This window comes from Pteropus alecto, unplaced genomic scaffold (assembly GCF_000325575.1).
Source record: "Pteropus alecto unplaced genomic scaffold, ASM32557v1 scaffold3, whole genome shotgun sequence".
Lineage (NCBI taxonomy): Eukaryota > Metazoa > Chordata > Mammalia > Chiroptera > Pteropodidae > Pteropus > Pteropus alecto.
Genome location: NW_006442484.1, coordinates 3,557,941 through 3,578,436, shown reverse-complemented (window position 1 = coordinate 3,578,436; position 20,496 = coordinate 3,557,941). Strand labels below are relative to the sequence as shown.

Sequence of the window (20,496 nt, the reverse complement as noted above, 5' to 3'; positions counted from 1 at the left end):
GAGAAGATAAGCAATGACCTCACAGAAAATTCAAGGCCCAGGCACTACCATATTTTGGGGAGTCATTTGGTTGTGTGAGATAGATTTTCTCCCAGCAGCTATGAACAATAAGGTGTAAGTCTGTCCAATTCCTATGAATGTGATAGAGGTGAAATACTTTATAGCAATTTGGAGGTATTGGAGGACTATTATTTCATTCCTTATACCACCTGATTAAGAAAGGGCACATGCAGGACTGGGGTTTAGAGATAAACTGCCTTGGCAAAGACAAAAGTACTAATGAAGCAGAATAAATCTCTGGGCATTCCCACATAAGACTATCATTTGAGTTGGATGTGTCTGTGACTCTGGAAAGTGTGAGTTGGATGCTGTGACAAAAACAATAGTAGGGGATAGTACCTCTAGGATTTTGGTTCCAGTTCTGGAAGGGGGAATAAACCTGATATACTCCATATAGCAAGAGTTTTTGCAGTGTATACAATATTTCTCCAGGTAGAGGTTCTCATGAAGGAACAGAGCATATGATAGGAAATTCGTGTGCTATCAAGAACTGGATTGAGAATATGTCCCATCAATTCAGCTCTGCAATGGCTCAAATCCCACTTTGATTAAATGATATTCTCACCTGTAGCAGAGGAACACACTGTTCATTGGCCCTTTTTCTCAGAAATGCAGTGCTAGTAGGCCCTGTAGAGTACATAGAGCCTCCAAATATTCTGCCCCTATTCCTGTGGTGCCCCTTGTAGCCTGTAGAGAGAGAGAGTCAGGGAAATTCCCACTAATGTCTGATATATAGATTCCTGAAAACAGGAGGAAACTGCAGCAGCCAGTGCCTGGTGATCACTCATGAGCCCTGACCCTTAAACCTTTGCACTAACAGTTAGGCTGTTCTAAAGGGCTTATCCCTACAATTTGAACAATGAGAAGCTAATGCATAGATAAACATGGATAAGGACTTGTAAGGTCGATACACGAAAAAGCATTTGTGTTTGCCTGCAAGAGCCTGAGGCAGTCCTCACTGAATATCATGTCTTAACTCATAAGGCACTGACACCTCCTGCCAATAACAAAGGTGATGGCCTAGCTCATGTATAAACTCTAGCAACCGACTAGTGGATGCAGCAGATTGGGTGCATAGAAAGAGAAGCCACCATAACACCTGGATGGGATGGCATGTACAGGGATGCTGACTGCCTTTGAAATGTAGTGGCTTGGTTAATGCAGTAACAGCATATCTTATATGTTCTAAATAATGACCAACTCAACTGCCAGAGGAGTCTGGGGCTATCCATGGGAGTTCCAAAGTGGTGAAAAGTGGTAAATTAAATATATTGGCCCTCTCTCTCCAAGTGAAGTTTCTAAATATGCCTTGGTGTGGACATTGCATCTGGCCTAACTCAAGCTTTCCCCTGTTGCTACACAAACCAGGTTGTCACCATCAGAGGATTAGAGAAGCGAATTAGGGAAGCTGAGTATCATGCACAGAAAGTCTTGTCAAAAAGACAATGATCAGAGGTCACATTTCAAAGGTCATAATATGCAATTCTTGACAAAAGAACATGCCATTGAATGGAGGTTCTGTCTCCCCATGAACACTCAAGAAGCAATGCTGATAGAAAGAAAACATAGAATGTTAAACCAGCAGATTAAATTTCTAACTGTAAATCTACCTTGACTAGATGGAATAATACTGTCTCAGGCTTTAACACATTTGAATGATTAACCAGTAGGGCCTGTTATCTCATAAGCCAGACTTGGGACCCCTGCTGAGACACTCAACCATGTAAAGGTATAGACATCACAAGAAATAGCCATTGCCCTGATTCTTACTGTGGATCATTGTATTATGCTGCTGAGAATACCAAGCCCTATCAGGCCTGGGGAAGGTGTTATCTACCAGAATTTGCAATGAGATGTCCCATTAAAATGGATGAGTTATTTTGCATTCCTGAGTGAGGGGGAACTACTCAGTCTACTGGAATCCTTTTCTCATTGTATATTCTTGGTACTTTTGTTGTAATTTAACTGTCCATACATACTTGGGTTTATTTCTTAGCTCTTTATTTTGTTTCACTTATCAGTTTGTTTTTAAGCTAACACCATACTGTTTTGCTTGCTATAGCTTTGTTATACAGTTTAAAATCAAAGAGAGTGATGCCTCCAGCTTTTTTTTTTTTTTTTTAATCAAGACTACTTTGGCTATTCGATGACTTTAGTGGTTTTATAAAAATTTTATAATCGGTCTATTTCTTTGTAAATGCCATTTAAATTTTAATGGAAATTGCATTAAATCTATAATTATATTAAATCTGTAGATTGTTTTGGGTAGTATAGGTATTCTGGCAATATTAATGCTCTCTATTCATAAGTATGAAATATCTTTCCATTTATCTGTGACTTCATCAGTTTCTTTCATCAATGTCTTATAGTTCTCAGTGTAAAAAAACATTCACCTTCATGGTTAACTTTATTCCTACCTATTTCAATATTTTTAATACAATCATATATGAAATTATTTTATTAATTTATATTTCTGATAGTTTCTTATTATTGTATAGAAATGAAAATATTTTTAATATTGATTTTGTGTTCTGCAGCTTTACTGAATTTATTCCTTAGTTCTAATAGTTTTTTGGTGGAGCATTTAATGTCTTCTACATATAATAATCTACAAATAGTGACAGTTCTACATTTTTCTTTCCAATTTAGATGCCATTTATTTCTTTTTCTTGCCTAATTACTCTATCTGGGACCTCCAATACTATGTTGAATAAGTGGGAATCCTTGTCTTTTCCCTGATCTTAGAGGAAAATCTTTCAACTTTTCACCACTGAGTATAATATTAGTTGTGAGCTTATCACAGATGGCCTTGATTATGTTGAGGTATGTTTCTTCTGTACTCATTTTGTTGAGAGGTTGAGGTATGTTTCTTCTGTACTCATTTTGTTGAGGGTATCATAAATGAATGTTGAATTTTGTCAAATGCTTTTTTATACATCATAAATGAATGTTGAATTTTGTCTAATGCTTTTTTATACGTGTTGAGATGAGCATATGATTTTTATCTTTTATTTTGTTAATTTGGCGTATCACATTAATTGATTTGGGGATGTTGAACCATCCCTGGAATAAATTTCACTTATTCATGGTGTATGATCCTTTAAAGTATTGCTGAATTTCATTTGCTAATACGTTTTTCATTTTCTTATATTGAGATTTATAATTTTTTTTTATATTTTGAAAAAAGCTTTCTATTTCATATGTCTTTTGCAAATATTTTTTACCAGTCTGTGGCTTATTCTTTTATTTTCTTGACCAACCCTTTTGCAAAGTAGAAATTTTTAATTTTAATAGAGTCCAACTTATCTTTTATTTTTTAAATGGATTTTGTGTCACTGGTGTTGTATTTAGAAAGTTATAACTAAAACCAAAGACATCTAGATTTTCTTCTACGTTATTTTCTTGGTATTTTACAGTTTCAAATTTTACATTTAAAATTTTGAGTGCTCTATTTTGAGTTAATTTTTGTGAACAGTGTTAGGTCTGTGTCTAGATTTCTTTTTTTTTTTTTTGCATGTAATATTTAATTGTTTCAAGATCGTTTGCTGAAAAAAATACATTTTCTTTATTGTATTGCCTTTGCCTCTTTGTCAAAACTAATTGATTACATTTTGAGTGTCTAGTCTATTTTGGTCTGTCTATTCTATGCCATTGAGGTATTTGTCTTTTTTTTCAATATCACACTGTCTTGATACTGTGGCTTTAAAGAAAGTCTTGAATAGAGTAGAGTCAGTCCTCCAACTTTGTTCTTCTATTTCAATATCGTTAGCGAGTTTGGGCATTTGCTTTTTGTATAATCTTTAGGACGAGTTTATCGATATCCATAAGATAACTCATCACGATTTTGATTATGATTGCATAGAATTTATAAACTAAATTGGGAAAAACTGACATCTTGAGAATATTTTATCTTCATATCCAATAATGTAAAATAATTGCTTTACTTAGTTCTTTAATATTTTTATTGGAGTTTTATGGTTCTTCAACAGATATTGTGTATACTTTGTTATATTTGTACATAAACATTATATGTTTTGGATGCTAATGTAAAGGTGTTGTGTTTTTGTCAGTTTTCACTTGTTCACAAAGATTAATTTTATGTGTAGTTTTGAATAGAAAAGACAGTGAGCTCTTCCATAAAGATGAGCTAGGAAAAGACATCCTCTCTAGGCAAATTTAAAAGGAAGAAATTTGAATGCATGATCAACATCATTGACAGTAACCATCTCATGTTTTACAGCAAGTTCTTAATTCTTTGAAGAAGTTAATCAAGTAGATCTACTACTCTATTATGTCAGAACACATTCTCCTTTCCTGGCATTCTATTGTTTCATGATTCTTAAATATCGATAAAGGATTGAGTGTGTTTTTAAAGAGTCATGTTATTTTTAAGCAATAAAACTTAATAGCAGTCACTGTGCCATGGCAATCTCCATTATTATGAACTATTAGGATTTTATTCTACACTAAGAAGCTACCAGAGCAGATGAGGTAATGATTAAATAGTTCCACAGCGATGATAGCTGTCTGATCAACTTTATAATGAATATAAATACTTATCCACTTTTCTCACAGACCTCATTTTTCCCCAGCCCAAAGTAAATGACCTTGTGGAACTCAGACCCAAGTAAATATCAAAAGGTAAATAAACTCTTCTGTTTAATTTAATAAATAGAACTACATATTCTATTTTAATTATGTAATATTAACAAGAATTTTATTTTATAAACACAAAGCAATATTGATATTATAGAAGAAATAAGAAAATATAAAGAATTTCTTGATAAATATGCAGTTTATTATACTTATCTTTAGAATAATTTCAAAAAATAGCATGCATAATTTTTCCTTTGGTTTTGCTGTACCCTATTAAATTCATATTTAACTTCATTAAAGAAAACAGGGAGAAATTTGTCAGGTTCTTATTTTTGTGATCAAACACATTTTCTAATTAATAGTAGCATCTCAATGTAATGATGATAAATAGTATTAATTTAACATTTTGTACCTTATTAGGGGCATGTTTATAAAAATATATCACATTTGAAAGTATTTTTTTAGATCAAAATATATAACTCACCTTCAAAGGTCTTTAAATTAAAAATGTTTATTAACTCATTCATTTTATAATATTTATCTCTTTTTAATATTAATTTTTATTAATTCAAATAATAAACTCTAAATATATATAATACATATATATCATTTATATTCATATTTCTCTAAGAGCACTTTTACAGAAATAATCTAATTGGTCCTTTATTTTTTTTCTAATGAAGAGTTACAATTTGGAAATGGCCTCCATCAAACACATTTCACAATCATAGTCAGAAGAGGTTTAGGTAACATCAATACATGTATACTTGATTGTAATTTTGGGATTTCCATAGGTATTTTCTTGGATCCTTGTTTTCACTGTCTTCTTTGAGAGAACTTTTGACAAATTGTTAACATCTCTTTACTATTCTTATTAAGTGGTTGGGTGCAAAAGCGAAGGTGACATTACTTTCTAAGATGAAGTAAGAGGGAGAAGATAGGTTAAAAGTATCTAAGCAGAACCTTCTTAATTCTATTCATAAGTTCCGTGATTAAATAAGATTTTTTCTGGACTTCCTCTGCTTCCAGTGGCAACTAATATTAGCCTTAGAAGTCATGTGTATTTAAGAAGACTGCTTTAGGAACCACTAGATATCTCTTTTTTTAAACTTTCTCCTATAATATTGAGCTTCTCAAGGGCAGGATATGTAGTTTCTCATTAATTTTGTATCTTTACTCCCTAGCATAGTTCCTTGCACAAATAAATCTGACTAAATTTTTATTAAATGTAATTGAATTGAATTATTGAATGCCTGATTATTTACCTCCACTAACCAGATGGTAAGTTCTTCAAGGTTCATTAAAACTTTAATCAAACACTTGCTATAAGCATTCCAAGTATGTTTAGTACTCTAGTAATCTGTAATACCTCTGGAAGTGAACCGTCTTGAATCAACCATCCTGAATTCTTAATTGTCCAATGAGAAAAGTTGAAGGCAGCTAAAGATCAAAAGAAGAAAACCCAGAGGATGCCACAGGTCAAACTTTAGATAAATATATCTCATCTGTATTCCTTATTGTCCTTAATCAAATAACATTTCTTGAGTAGTCACCCCAAAAAACTCAGAAAATAAGGCATACTTCCAGAGGCAAAGACAAAAGAATTTGGAGTCAAAGCTCAATTTTGTCCTTTATGGTGATGACTCTGAAAAAAATTACTTAATTCTAAGGACCTCATCCCCTTTGTATTTAAAAAGGGGTAATTATAATCAATACAGAGGGTTATTATTAAAAACAGAAAAATAAAATAATGAACATTAAATAATATTTTTTAGGTTTTTTTTTACATTCTTGAGTTCTCAAATTAAAACTATAAAGTAGAATTATTATTTTATTTATATAGGTTATTAACCTGAAACTTCGATAACTTACGTAACTTGTTCAAAGTAAGAAAAATGGAGATGAAGCTGTGGTAGGTACTGTAATCCTAAACTTTGCTTACTATGAAATGTTCTTCCCAGCTGCTTTTGTACAAATTGATGAAGCAATAAATATTGAGAAAAAAAAGGAATCACTTCATTTCATCATTACATGGGCAGATAACAAGCCCCAGCTATGTCCTTAATTTGGAATTACAGAGATTAAAAACAATTTTTTTTTTCTTATCTTAAAGGAGCCCTCACTTTAGTATGTTAGATGGTGGGTCACTTTCTGGAAATTAAAAAAAACAAAAATGAGACGCCTTGTTATGAGATATCAGAAGAAAAAGAGTGATGAGATGGAGGTGGCATTACTGAAAACAGAATCATTTTAGTGATATGCACACCCTGGGGGCCTAATTCAGTATGTGGTCTCTGTGCTGTGAATTAAAGTCCCACTCAAGGCACAGATTCTCAGGACCTAGGAAAGATATTTTACAGGACAGTCTTTGGGCAATCACTACTGCTATCAGAAGCTCATTTTGCACTTTGTAGTTGTATATGCATTGCATCCACAATGGAAATTTGGTGGTAAGGTCATTTAATCACTTTCACCATAAAAAATATTTATTTTACTTTTCACATATATTATGATAATAACATTTTGAATAACTTCTCAGCTTGAGAAAGAAGGCACCCATTTTCCCTCATACATAATCATTAAATTGAGAAATAAGCCTCTACCCACAGAGTTGTCTACCTTTATACTACAGTCCTGCTAAGTGCAAGGACTCTGCTACCACTTTGGCTAGACCTGAAAGCAAACACCACTTAAAATAGTATGGGGCACCTTATTAAATAAGGAGCTCTCAGTGATTCTTTATTCATCACTTTACAGGGAATGCCCCACTCATCAGAATCTAAAAAAGAGACCTTTGTGTACTTCAGTACATTTCAAAAACACTCCACATATCGTATACCATTGCTTTCTGGACTCATAGTTTTCACACACTCTGTGCCATTGCTTTGTCAAGTCATGGTTATACTAGAGATGATTTTAGTGCAAAATTCTTTGCTTTCAAAAACAATACTGAGAAGCAAACAGACTGGTGCTATGTGCTGTAACAGAAGTAAATGTCTTGATTTCCTGCTTACAAGGTGGAATTGAGCTCCTTTGAAGGCCATTTGATAGGCTGAAAGCAAACAATTTTCTTTTCATCAGGCCCATTGAAGTGGCTTTGCTTTGTTTTATTTATTTATTTAATTTATTTATTCTTTTGCACATAAATTCCAATTATGAGCAGTATCAAAGCGAACTGATTTTGCTCTTTATAAGGATTTGAGATAGATAGCCAACTCAAGATCTTGAGCGTACCTACTTGTGAGGTAATGTGAAAGTGAATTTATATTTTATAATTTCAAAAAACAAAACTAAAATCCAACTCAATTTGTATAGAGGCTGAAGGTATGAATCCTTGAGTCAAAATTACACTCCTGAATCTCAGTTTTGCTCCCTTAAAATAAACAGAATAACATAAAATAAATTAGATAATACACACAAGGATCTTGAAATGATGCCTGGACAGAGAGATTGATCAAAAAATGTTAGCTGTTGTATTATTAACGTTATTATTTTTTCTTCATCTCTGTATTGTCAAATCTTAATGATAAATGAAACCTGGATGAAACAAAAAATGAGAGAGAAAAAACAGAGTTGAGCAATATGTCAGGTTTTTAATTCTGATACTATTGGTCTTTGTGAGGGAATTTAGTAGAACAAATAGTTGTTTGTCATAGAAGAACTGAAATTTTAATATTGAGCTCAAAAGTAAAGTTTTGTTTTACATCTAAATATGTCTAAAAGCAACTTAAAACACTTGCTTAGAAGAAAAGTCAGTGATTATTAATTACATACACCTATCTCAAAAAACAAAACAAAACAAAAAATTATTGGATGAAAAAAAGGAACAAAAAACAAACTAAACAAAAAACAAATATGACAAACACAAAAACATTGTTCAAAAATAAAGGAAATTTGAACTCAAGAATAGAGTGAAGTATGTTATAAGAAAAATAAATTATAGATTTTCCTTACAAATTTAGAAGTGTGTTTTCTATCTTTTGGATAAAAGCTATCAGTTCTCAGTTTTAATTTAACAAAACTTATAAACATATTTATAAAATACTAATAAAAACTATGAGAAAAGAAATACATATTTAAAGTCTTTCCATTGCTATTACCAATTCAAGTGTTTACTTCTGGACTCTCGATTCTGTTCTGCTGGTCTGTGTGTCTGTATTCGTGTCAATACCATACCGTTTTGATATTGTCCCTTTGTAATATACTTTGAAGTTGGGTGGAGTGATACCTACATCTTCATTATTTTTTCTCAGGATTGCTTTGGCTATTTGGTTTCTTTTGTGCTTCCATACAAATCTGATGATTATTTTTTGTTGTTGTTCTATTTCTTTAAAAAAGGCCAATGGGATTTTGGTGGGGATTGCATTAAATCTGTATAATGTTTTAATAATAAGGTCATTTTAACTATGTTGATTCTTCTAGTCCAAAAACACAGACTATATTTATAGTCTTCATTGTATACATCTTCACACATTTTGTTAGGTTTATTCCTAGGTATTTTAATATTTTTGTTGTGTTTGCAAGGAAATTTTTTTTTTCATTTCTTTCCTGACAATTCATTCTTAGAGTATAGAGTGCTACAGATTTATGAACATTGATTTTGTATCCTAAAACTTTACTGTATTTGTTTATTATTTCTAGTAGTGTTTTAATGGAGTCTTTAAGGCCAATTAAAAAATGGTAGAGGACCTGAGCAGACACTTCTCTCAAGAAGACATACAAGTGGCCAACAGACATATGAAAAGATGCTCAACTTCACTAGCTATCAGGGAAATGCAAATAAAAACCACAATGAGATATCACACCACACCTATTAGAATGGCTGTCATCAACAGGACAAGTAATAACAAATGTTGGAGAGGTTGTGGACAAAAAGAAATACTCATATTCTGCTGTGAGAATGCAAATTGATACAGTCACTATGGAAAACAGTATGGAATATCCCAAAATACTAAGAATTGAATTGTCATATGATCCAGAAATTCTTCTACTGTGTGTTTACCTAAAAAACTCGAAAACATTTATCCAATAAGATATATGCACACTGATGTTCATAGCAGCATTATTCATGGTCACCAGGATATGGAAACAACCAAAGTGTCCTACAATAGATGATTGGATAAAGAAGCTGTGGTACATATATACAAAGGAACATCACTCAGTTATACGAATTGATGAAATACTGCCCTTTGCAACAAAATGGATTGATCTTGGTATAATCATGCTTATAAGTCTGACAGAAAAAGTTGAAAACCACATGATATCACACATATATGGGATATCAAATTGAAGGCAAAAAACAGCACAAACAAACAGTGACTCATGGACATGAACAGTGGACTCGTGGTTACCAGAGGGAAGGGGAGGAGGAGGAAAGCAGATATGGGCAGGAGTCAAAAATGTAGTAAGGAAAAGAAATCTAACTATGGCCAGTTGTCAGCGCTGAGATGATCAATAAGAGAAGGCTTGGTTTGTGAGATGCCCAGTTGAAAGAATGCACGAGGAGCCGACATGAGAATGAAATGGCAGGCGCCAACTTTATTGTGGGAGTACATGCTTCTGGACCTCATGGGCTTTATATACATTGGAGAACAATAATGACATTCTGCCACACATGTATAATAAACAATAAGCTGAGTCATACTTGTAAAAGTTAGGTGCAGGCACCTTACTATATTAATGCAACATTTTAAATCCAGAGTTCTACCCCTAACCGCAAGCCTAGATCACAGCCAGAACTGAGACCCACAGCAGTGAACACACACACACACACACACACACACACACACACACACACACACATATAGTATTATGTGTACAATTCAACTATATGTTGTGTGTATATATATATATACACACACACATATATATACACATATATATGACACACATATATATATGACATATAGTTGAATTGTACACATAATACTATATATATATATATGACATGTAGTTGAATTGTACACTTGAAACTTGAAACTTATTGGATTTTGTTGATTAATGTCATCCCAATAATATTTAATAATAAAAAAGAAAAAACATTAAAAAATAAAATACATTATTTAAAAATTTTCTTCACAACCTTCTGATGCAATTATGATAAGTCTATTTTGCAGGTGTAGATGAAGACATAGAAACTTCAAGATGTTTAAATAATCTTGTTCAAGGTAAAAGTAATATGAAAATGGCCTTGGTTATTAGTTGAAAAGTATCAAGAGAAACATTGATATTTAATTTCACAACATTGTCAGTACAAGGTAATTTTTTACACCTCTACTAAATACCAACAATGACTCTTTAATTTCTGATAATATTATGGCGACCTAGGTATGAATGGTAAAAATAACAATCCAAACTAGTAAAGCAATGAAGGGCAGAATACAGGGCTTCATCACTTGCTAGGACCTATGCATATTACTAAGATAACTTTTAGTTCTTAATAGGAAACTAGAATACCTCTATGTTTACAAAAATATTACTGAGACTACAAGAAAAAAATACTCATTGCATTCATTAATATTTTTGATAAATTAATTTATTAATTAAAATATTTACTTATATGTCAAAAAAAGACATCATGGGCTTGGTTCTGCCATTGGCTTGTTGAGTCATTTTAGACTTGTCAGTTTATGAATTTGGGCCTCAAATTCTTTATTTATAAAATCTGGACATTGGTACGTATTAAAATTCCTTCAATCAGCAAAACATTGTTTATATTCCCTCAATGAATAAAGGACTTCATATGACTTTGTGTCTTCAACTGAGGCGTTACCTTCATAAAAGAATAAAATAGGAGGTAAATTGATAGAGGTAGAATCATGAGCTTCTAATTGTGCAAGACAGCGTGCTGAGTTCTTTACATAGAGCATCAAAATTGATTTCGCCAAAACTCTATTAAGTCAGTATTGCTATCTACATGTAGAGAAAAAATTACTAAAATATATGGTTGGGACAGAATGTTAACATCTATGTTACAAAGCTGAAAAAAAAGTGAAATAATACAGGTAGACAGAGTTTTATAAGATGAAAGAAGAATGTGCAATTAGTGAATCTAGGAAAGTCCAGGTTGCAAACGCTAGAACTTTCAAAAGTCCCTTACTTGAGGTTGGAAATAAAATAGCTCAGAATAAATCAAGGTAATAAGAATTAGGAAATTGATTCTTATCCTGAATATCTTTGCTCATTCAGCTCCAAACTTTGAATTCTTCCTTGGAACTAAAAATAGCATTCTATACAGTCATGGCTTATTCTATCTAGTAAACATCTTTGAATTAATCTTACTGAGAGTCAATTGAGAATTGGATGTTAGTCCTTATGCTCTCTAACATGTCTGCTTTGGCCTTCAGATCTTTTTTCTAAATTAATGAAGTGTTCACTTTCACTTTCACCTCATCATGTTCAAGCCTCTCTTGATTTTCTGCCAAGTAAGAAATATTAATTTGCCGGTACCAATTTTTTTTTTGAAAGAATCTCCATTAATTTTTGAGTTCATGTTTATTAGTATATACAATTTTTCACAAATAAAGATTTAACTTATATTCTTAAAAGGAAAGTTAAGTAATATGAATAATAAAATATTAAAGATATGACCTAAAGCTGAAAAATATATTGCTGTCCAATAATTTTCTTTATATATCATTATAAAATAATCAATTTCATAGTCTAATGAACTTAAAAACATTTTCAATGTGAAATGAAGTTTAAACTGTAGTTAGAAGTTTAAAATTATTTGAAAACAAAATTTGTTTCTTTTGGTTACATGACCTAGAGAGAGTGTTTTGAGAAATATTCATCTTGATAAATAAATTAACATAACTATAGGACAGAGGTTCCCAGACATCTGTCTTTAAATCGGTGCATGGGAACAGAAGTGAAATGTGTCCCTACAAAGCTTAGAAGAAAGACTACCTACGAGAATTAAATCCTAAAATTAGAATTTGTTCTCGAATATGGAATTTGAAGGTATGTGGGGAAACATAGAATGGAGAGATAAGCAGTGAATATAGCAAGAAGAGTATTAAAAGCCAAGCAGCAGAGTTTAACTTTATTATGAATCTTATTAAGCACAGGCGAGACATAGTCATTTGTATGTCAACACTGTATAGTAAATGAATAAATGAATGAATGAATGCATTTTATTCGTTCAGGTTTCTATCATTTAGCTGCTCCTCCTAATTGAGCACTCATTCCCTATTATGAATAGTATTGGTGGAAACCACTGCCCACAACAAGATGTGGTTAACACATGCAATGGAATATTACTTAGCCACAAGAAAAGATGAAACACTGACATTTGGGACAACATGGATAGATCTTGGGATAATCATCCTAAGTGAAAAGTTGAGAACCATATAATTTCACTTATAGTGGGATACAAAACTGAAAACAATAAATGAACAAGACAAATAAACAAAAACTCATAGACACAGATAACAGGCGGAAAGTGGGTAGTGGGGTGGAAGATAAGGGTAAATGGGATCAAATATATGGTGACAAAAGGAGATTTGACTTTGGGTAGTGAACACACAATGCAATATATATATGATGTATTATTGAATTATATACTTGGAACCTAAGTAATTTTATTAACCAATGTTACCCTAATAAATTTAATTTTAAAAATGTAATCCTACTGTGTGATTATCCTTGGCTTGACAAAGCAGATTCACCAGACTGGGGCTTTGACTGTCAATATAAAGTCATAAAGATATTGGGGTATTTTGGATATACAGCCACTATGTCACTAATATAGGTTGCAACTAGGTAGGAAAATAGCAGTGATGACATACTGGCTAGAATACTGATATACTGGCTACTTGAAATGAAACCAACAAAAATCCAAGAAAAAGATTCTGAACAAATCCCGAAAGGACGTGTAGATAGTTACTTGTCAGATGCATCTGAACCTGCCCAAGACTTCAGCAATAATGATCCAGGAACAGAGACAGAGTTAGCTGGCAAGCCATGGATCTGCTTTTGCTGCTAATTTAATGGTGGAGATGGCTACATGTGAAAACATGTCAAAAGTTCTTCATCTTATCTCTTGGTACCTTAATTCAGAGGTATCTAGAGGTGCAAGTAGCTAATCTAATATATCCACAGTGCTGGGTACAGTACCCCTGGCTTCTTCAGGAGTCTATCTGGCCTGATGAAGTTTTGCCTAGGTATCCATGTCCTGATAAGACCCAAGGACAGAAGGTGGCTGCTGAGAAATAGGTTTTGCAGAGACTGATAGGAGGCCTGACAGATATCGTAGTGGAAATTCTTGGGGTGAGCAAAATGCCAACTGAGCTGAAGTGTAGCCTCAGAGTCACAACAGCAACTCTTTATCAACAGGCATCTGATTTACTACTTTTGGGACATCATCCTATAATTATTGTATCTCAGTGCTTCTAACATAAGTATCTCTGCCTAAAATACTTCAGGCAACCCAGAAAAGATTGGTGTCTCTACTTAGCTATAGATCATTCTCCCAATCTTTGAAGGCTGGGAAAGGAGAGTTACTCTGCCATCAAGAGACCAGTCAGAAAACCTGAACCCTTTGAACTGGGCTGTAGCTCAGAAGGCCAGATTTCAGTGATACAGTTCTCACTCCTTGTTCTACTCCATTTGTAGCAGGTAACGGGGTAAAATATGTATCAATAGCATGCATATTTATTTCTATAACTTTAAAATAAAGTATGTATGATATTGCCTGCTTCTTTTGCTGCTGAGTAGTTTATTTTGTAATGTCTCTAACACTTATATTCAATTATTTGTTATTTAAGCTAGCCAGGTTCATGTAATTAAGAAACCTGGTTGATTTAAGGGTTTTGAGCAGAAGATTGACCAAATTTGTATTTAAGAAGTTTTGAAATTCAGGCTGAACTGAGATAGACTGAGACTGAGTCAGGTCCATGACATCAGCACATAAGCAGTGGCATTTGGGGAGGGGAAAAGGATGACTTTTTGTGTGATTGTATGTCTACTCTTCCCGAGTAAACTCTATTAGATTTTAAAATGGGAAATATTTTTTATGATCTATCATCAACCATATCTGATAGCAGTTGAGGCACATAGTACACAATATGTTGTACATTTAGTCATTCACTTAAAGTTTTAATATGGTCATTGAATCACTAGATTACTAAAGAACTCACACATTATTGGTACACAATTTGTGAAACCATGGCCTGAAATGTATGGTAAAATAGTAAGGATGTCTTTATAATTTTAGGGACTTACATTTAAGTTTCTATTTAAAAGAGTGGCGCGTGTGTGTGTGTGTGTGCGCGCGTGTGTGTGTGTGTGTGAACACACACATGTGTAGGTACTTAAGAATATTATGTTACTACAGAAAAGTATGAAAGGAGAATAGCCTTCAGGGACCTAAAAATAGTCATAAGTGAATGATTCTGTTCTTAAGAAGCAAGATAAGACCATGAGCTATGGGATTTTTTCCTATGGAGAATATCCCTATGTAATACTCTTCGTAACTATGGTGGGAAATCTTTATATACTAAAGAAAATGCATTTTTCATGCCTTCAGTATAAATGCTGTTTGGGATGTTGCTATAAATCAGAGTCTTGGTTGTCTTTTTTTCTTCTATAACACACAAGAAGTAATGAACAAAAGTGAGATTCTCTTCAATGGGCACATTCAGGTTTATATACTACATCTCTTAATGAACTATAATTCTTCTTCAAAGAAACCATATCCAAATATACATTCCTAAGAGTGACATTATTATGAGAAAAACTTGTTTATCTATTATCTATCTATCATCTATCATCTGTCATCTCTCCTCTCTCTCTCTACCTGTCTATTGTCTACCTATTTTTTGATAAAAATAATATATTCATTTGACATTCAAATAAAACAGAATTTTTAATGATAAAAACAGTAGTTACATGTCCACACTTTAATGTTCTCAATCTCTCTGTTTAAAGTCAACCACATTCAAGTGTATGTCATTGCTTGTTTTTTTTTTATTTACTCTTATAATTTTAATAGTAATTTGGTAGGGTTATGTGACAAAAGTCCAAAATATTGATCATAATTCTCTAATTTTTAAAAGATTTTTATTAAAATATCGCTAATGTACTATATTACATTAGGTTCAGGTGTACATCGTAGTTATTCAACATTTATATACCTGAAGAAGTGATCAGTTTAAGTATAGAAATCATCTAACACTGTACAATACTATCACAATATTATTGAATATATTCTCTATGCTGTACACTACATCTCCATGACTTACTTGTTTTATACTCAAAAGCTTGAAACTCTTATTCCTCTTCACCTTCACCAACTTTTTGATTTTTCAATTACAGTTTACATTCAACATTATTTAAATTAGTTTCAGGTGTACAACGTAATGGTTAGACATTTATATAATTTTCGAAGTGAACCCCTAACTAGTCTAGTACTCACCTGGCACATAGTTACTATAATATTATCGACTATATTCCTTATGCTGTACTTCAAATTCTGTGACTGTTTTGTGACTATCCATTTCTATTTCTTAACATTTCACCTTTTGCACTCAACCTCCCAACACTCCTCCCGTCTGAGAATCAACATTTTGTTTTCTGTATCTGAGTCTGTTTTTGTTGAGTTTGTTATTTTGTTTTTTAGATTCCACATATAAGTGAGATCTTATGTTATTTGTGTTTCTCTGTCTGGCTTATTTTTTCCCCAGCTTCATTGAAATATAATAAATAATTTGTTGCTCATATTTTCATTATACAAGTTAATGAGTTTTCTTTTCAATTATGGTTGGCATACAATAATATATTAATTTCAGTTGAACAGCATAGTGATTAGAGCTCAAGTGATCACCCCACCAAATCTAGTACTCCTCATCCCCTTTACATATTTATTACAACACTGTTGACTGTTTTCCTTATGTTACACTTTATATACTCATGATTAATTTGTATTTCTTAATCCCTTTGTCCTTTTTCATTGTCCCTGCTCCCAATCTCCCATCCTATCTAGTAACCTTTAAAATATTCCCTGTATCTATGAGGTTTTTTTTTTCCCATTTTTGATGTTATTGTTTATTTTGTTCTTTAGATTCTACATGTACATGGAATCAGGTAGTATTTGTCTTTCTCTATCTGATTTACTTCATTCAGTGCAATACCCTCTAGGACCATGAGGCAATATCTTTTTCCGTGCCCTTCCTTTTAGTCTGTGTGTCTTTTAATCCGAATTGTCTCTTGTAGGCAGTATATGTAATGGTCATGTTTTCTTATCCATTCAGTCACCCTATCCTTTGGTTAGAGCACTTAATTCTTTTCCATTCGAGGTACTCATTGATAGATATGTAGTTACCACCATTTTTTATTCATGATTTTGATATATGTTTTTTCTTCTTAAAGAAGTTCTTCAAACCTTTCCTATAATACTGGCTTGGTGATGATAAATTTCTTTAGCTTATCTTTGTCTGGGAAGCTTTTTATCTGTCCTTCAACTCTAAATGATAACTATGTTGATAAAGTATTCTTGGTTGTAGATCCCAGGTTTTTATCACGTCGAATATTTTTTGCAGAGCCCTTCTGTCCTGCAAAGGTTTTTTTGAGAAATCAGCTGCCAGTCTTATGGATGCTCCCTTATAGGTAACTATCTGCTTTTCTCTTGCTGCTTTTAAAATTCTGTCTTTGTATTTAAACTTTGCCATTTTGATTATGATGTGTCTTGGTGTGAGTCTCTTTGAGTTCCTCTTTCTTGGGACTCTGTGAGTGTCTTGAGATTGTATATCTATTTCCTTCACCAGGTTAGACAAGTTTCCTATCATTATTTCTTCAAATAGCTTTTAAACTTATTGTTCTCCCTCTCCTCCTTCAGATATCCCTATTACATGAATGTTTTTACATTAATTTTGACCCAAACACTCCTAAATTATTATTATAATTTGGCTTCTTTTTTCATGTTGTTCTGATTGAGTGTCCTTGGCTTACCCACCCTCTATATTGGTAGTTATATCCTCTTTTTTGTCCATTCTGTTAATTATCTCTAATGTACTCTTCATTTTGATAATGCATTCTTCATTTCTGACTGCTTCCTTTTTATAATTTCCATTTCCATTTTTATATTTTTTATCTCTTTTTTAAAGTTCTCACTGAGTTCATCTATACTTCCCCTAAGTTCAATGAACATCTTTACAACTGGTATTTTGAACTGTGCATCTGTTAAATTGTTTGACTCTATTATTCCTGGATCTCTGTTCTGTTCTCTCATATGGTTTCTGCTTCTTTATTTTCCTTTTTTGATTGTCTTTATGTGTCTGTTTCTATGTACTAAGCAAAGCTCCTAAGTCTCCTGGTCTTAATAGCGTGGCTTTGTGTAGTAGGTGTGCAGCAGCACAGTTCTGAGAAGGGTTCAATAGCATGCCAAGTTTAGCCCCAGCCTGAGTCCCTCCAGGGCCACCTATTAAAATTCAGCAAGCAATCTACAGTTGTTATGCTTATAGTTGCCTCAAGAAGCCTCGCCAGAACCCTCAGTCAGCTGCCACTGGTGTGAGTCTTGGAGCTTGCTCAGCAAGTTGCATAGGACTCACTGACTTGCCAAGGACACAACTGGATGTGGCCTGGGTAGTGAAGTAAGTTGCGAAGAAGAGGAATTTCAGGAAATCCTCTGGGTGGAGCAATCTCTGTTATCCAGTTTGATAATGCCTTAGCTATAGCAGTGCTATATCCACACACTGGGAGGGGGAGGGCTCAGGGACAATTGATACTGCCAACACTTCTGCCCAGGAGAAAGCTTTGCCTCCAGCCCTTGCTCCAACAACTCAGCATCCCTTGCATTGACCGGGCACTGATGCTTCGAGCAAGCAAGTCCATCAATGTGGAAGTCCGGTCATGGCCCAGCCCCTTTAAGAGATGTCTGCAGCTGCCAGCTGCCACTGCTACAGCTTCTGTCTCACTGAGCCACTGGGACAGCCTCACATCTTTGCCCCCTTCTACCTCTTACCTGTTGCTGGTTGATTTCTTATTTCTCTCCCTAGTTTAGGACTTCTGTTCATCTAGACTGAGGTGACTGTTTGCCTTCTGCTCCGTGTTTCTGTCACAACTTTGAATGTGGTCGCAAGAGCAGATGAACAAAGCCACTATCATCTATGCCCTTTTGTCCGGTCTCTCCTCCCACTTTTTAAGTGAATGATCAAAAATGTCACTATGTTCACTGTTCTTAGTTATTAAAGGTTGTAATTCATCTGAAACCTGATAATACAAGAGCACATTCTGAGTCCAAATTTAAGAAATGATAACCTGTAAATTCGACTGTGATTCTTTGATCCCCTACATGTTGGCATAGCCCACATTATTAGAATAAGTCATATAGATATATATGTATGAGTCATATATATATGTATATGCATACCAAATGCTTCCAATGAATATATGCATTTTCTATGATTCATACATTATGCACTGTCTTCCTTTCATGCCTCCATTTATGATTCTTTATTTGGGCATACTCACCTTTATTTCACTAAATAATCTGTCCATTTGAGGCCAAAATTAGTTCTCTTCTATAGAACTTCATTTGGCTATACAGATGTGCTAGATACTTTACTTTCTCTATAATCTTTTAATAATAGTATTAATAAAATCACATATTTATTATTACAATTACTTTTAGATACTCAATAGTTAAGAGAGATACATAGTATCTCTTATCCTTTAGTCTTCACAACAATATGTGAGCTCAAAATCAGTGATCTCATGTATAGATGAGGAAATCGAGGCATGCAGAGATTTTAAAAGTTTCTCCAGGTCATATAGTTCTGTCATTCCAGGGCTGAGATTAGGGTTCAGTTTAGCTTGTCCTCAAAGTCTGAAGTTGATACATTCGGTAACCCTTTGCTGACGCTAATTTACCTCAAACTCTGTGTTGCCTTTCTATTAGACAAAATATACTAACAAAAATCATACTCTGATTTCTGATAAATTGTCTAATGTTTCTGAACTCCATATATGTATTCCAACCAGTCCCTCAAAGACAATGTATCCTACCAAATGATTAATTCTTAATAGGAAGCTCAAGACATATATGTTGAATAAATATTTATTCGCATTATAGGGTTCATTCCCTGAATGGTTGATATGCAAGTTTAAAGCTGCATTAATTCCAAACTAAAACAACAGAAAATTTCAAAAATTTAATAGGCATCACAATAGAAAAAAAGGTCAAATAAGGCTTTCTTTTTTGGGGGGTTGTTATGTGTTTTCTGAATTTACCTGGCAATATGTTGAAGATAACTCACAATATCAAAAATGGCACTAATCCAATGCCTAGATTCTTCTAGATCCTGTTCTGGGGATTTTATTCTGAGCTTTTCCCTTTTTATGACTTCCAATTTTTGAAGCCTGCTTTATGTAACAGCTTGCTAAGAGTTGACGCATTGTAATTTTAAAAAGGAAAAAATGTGCTCCAAAGGATCTGTAAATATTATTCATTTGGACTTAAAGAAGATTTTGTATCCATGTGGTGTATAAAAATAGAAGAAAGAAAGCTTTTTTACAACATAAACACACACGAGCTAAAGCCCATTTCAGCAGAGAAAGCTGTGTGATTAGTGGAGTGTATACAATTATAAACTCAATTATTAAATCAAAACACATCCCAATCACCCTAGCATGTCACTTTTAATGGGCAATACATTCCCCAAGAAGGCAAGTTCTCTGCTAACAATATTGAACCAAATCATCAAAATTCAAAGACAGGTCTATAAAATGTGAAATTCCATCAGCAAATTTCACAGTGGGCTGCAATGTGTAGATTAATGGGCAGCATGTCAAGTATTTTAATGTATGCCTCAATTGTTGAAACGCATGTGATGATTAGTAAAG

The 20,496-nt window shown here is 33.3% G+C and overlaps 1 pseudogene; it reads left to right on the top strand.

Moving 5' to 3' along the window:
* Positions 1-11,679: 11,679 nt before the first annotated feature.
* Positions 11,680-14,113, top strand: LOC107196341 (annotated as a pseudogene).
* Positions 14,114-20,496: the final 6,383 nt, after the last annotated feature.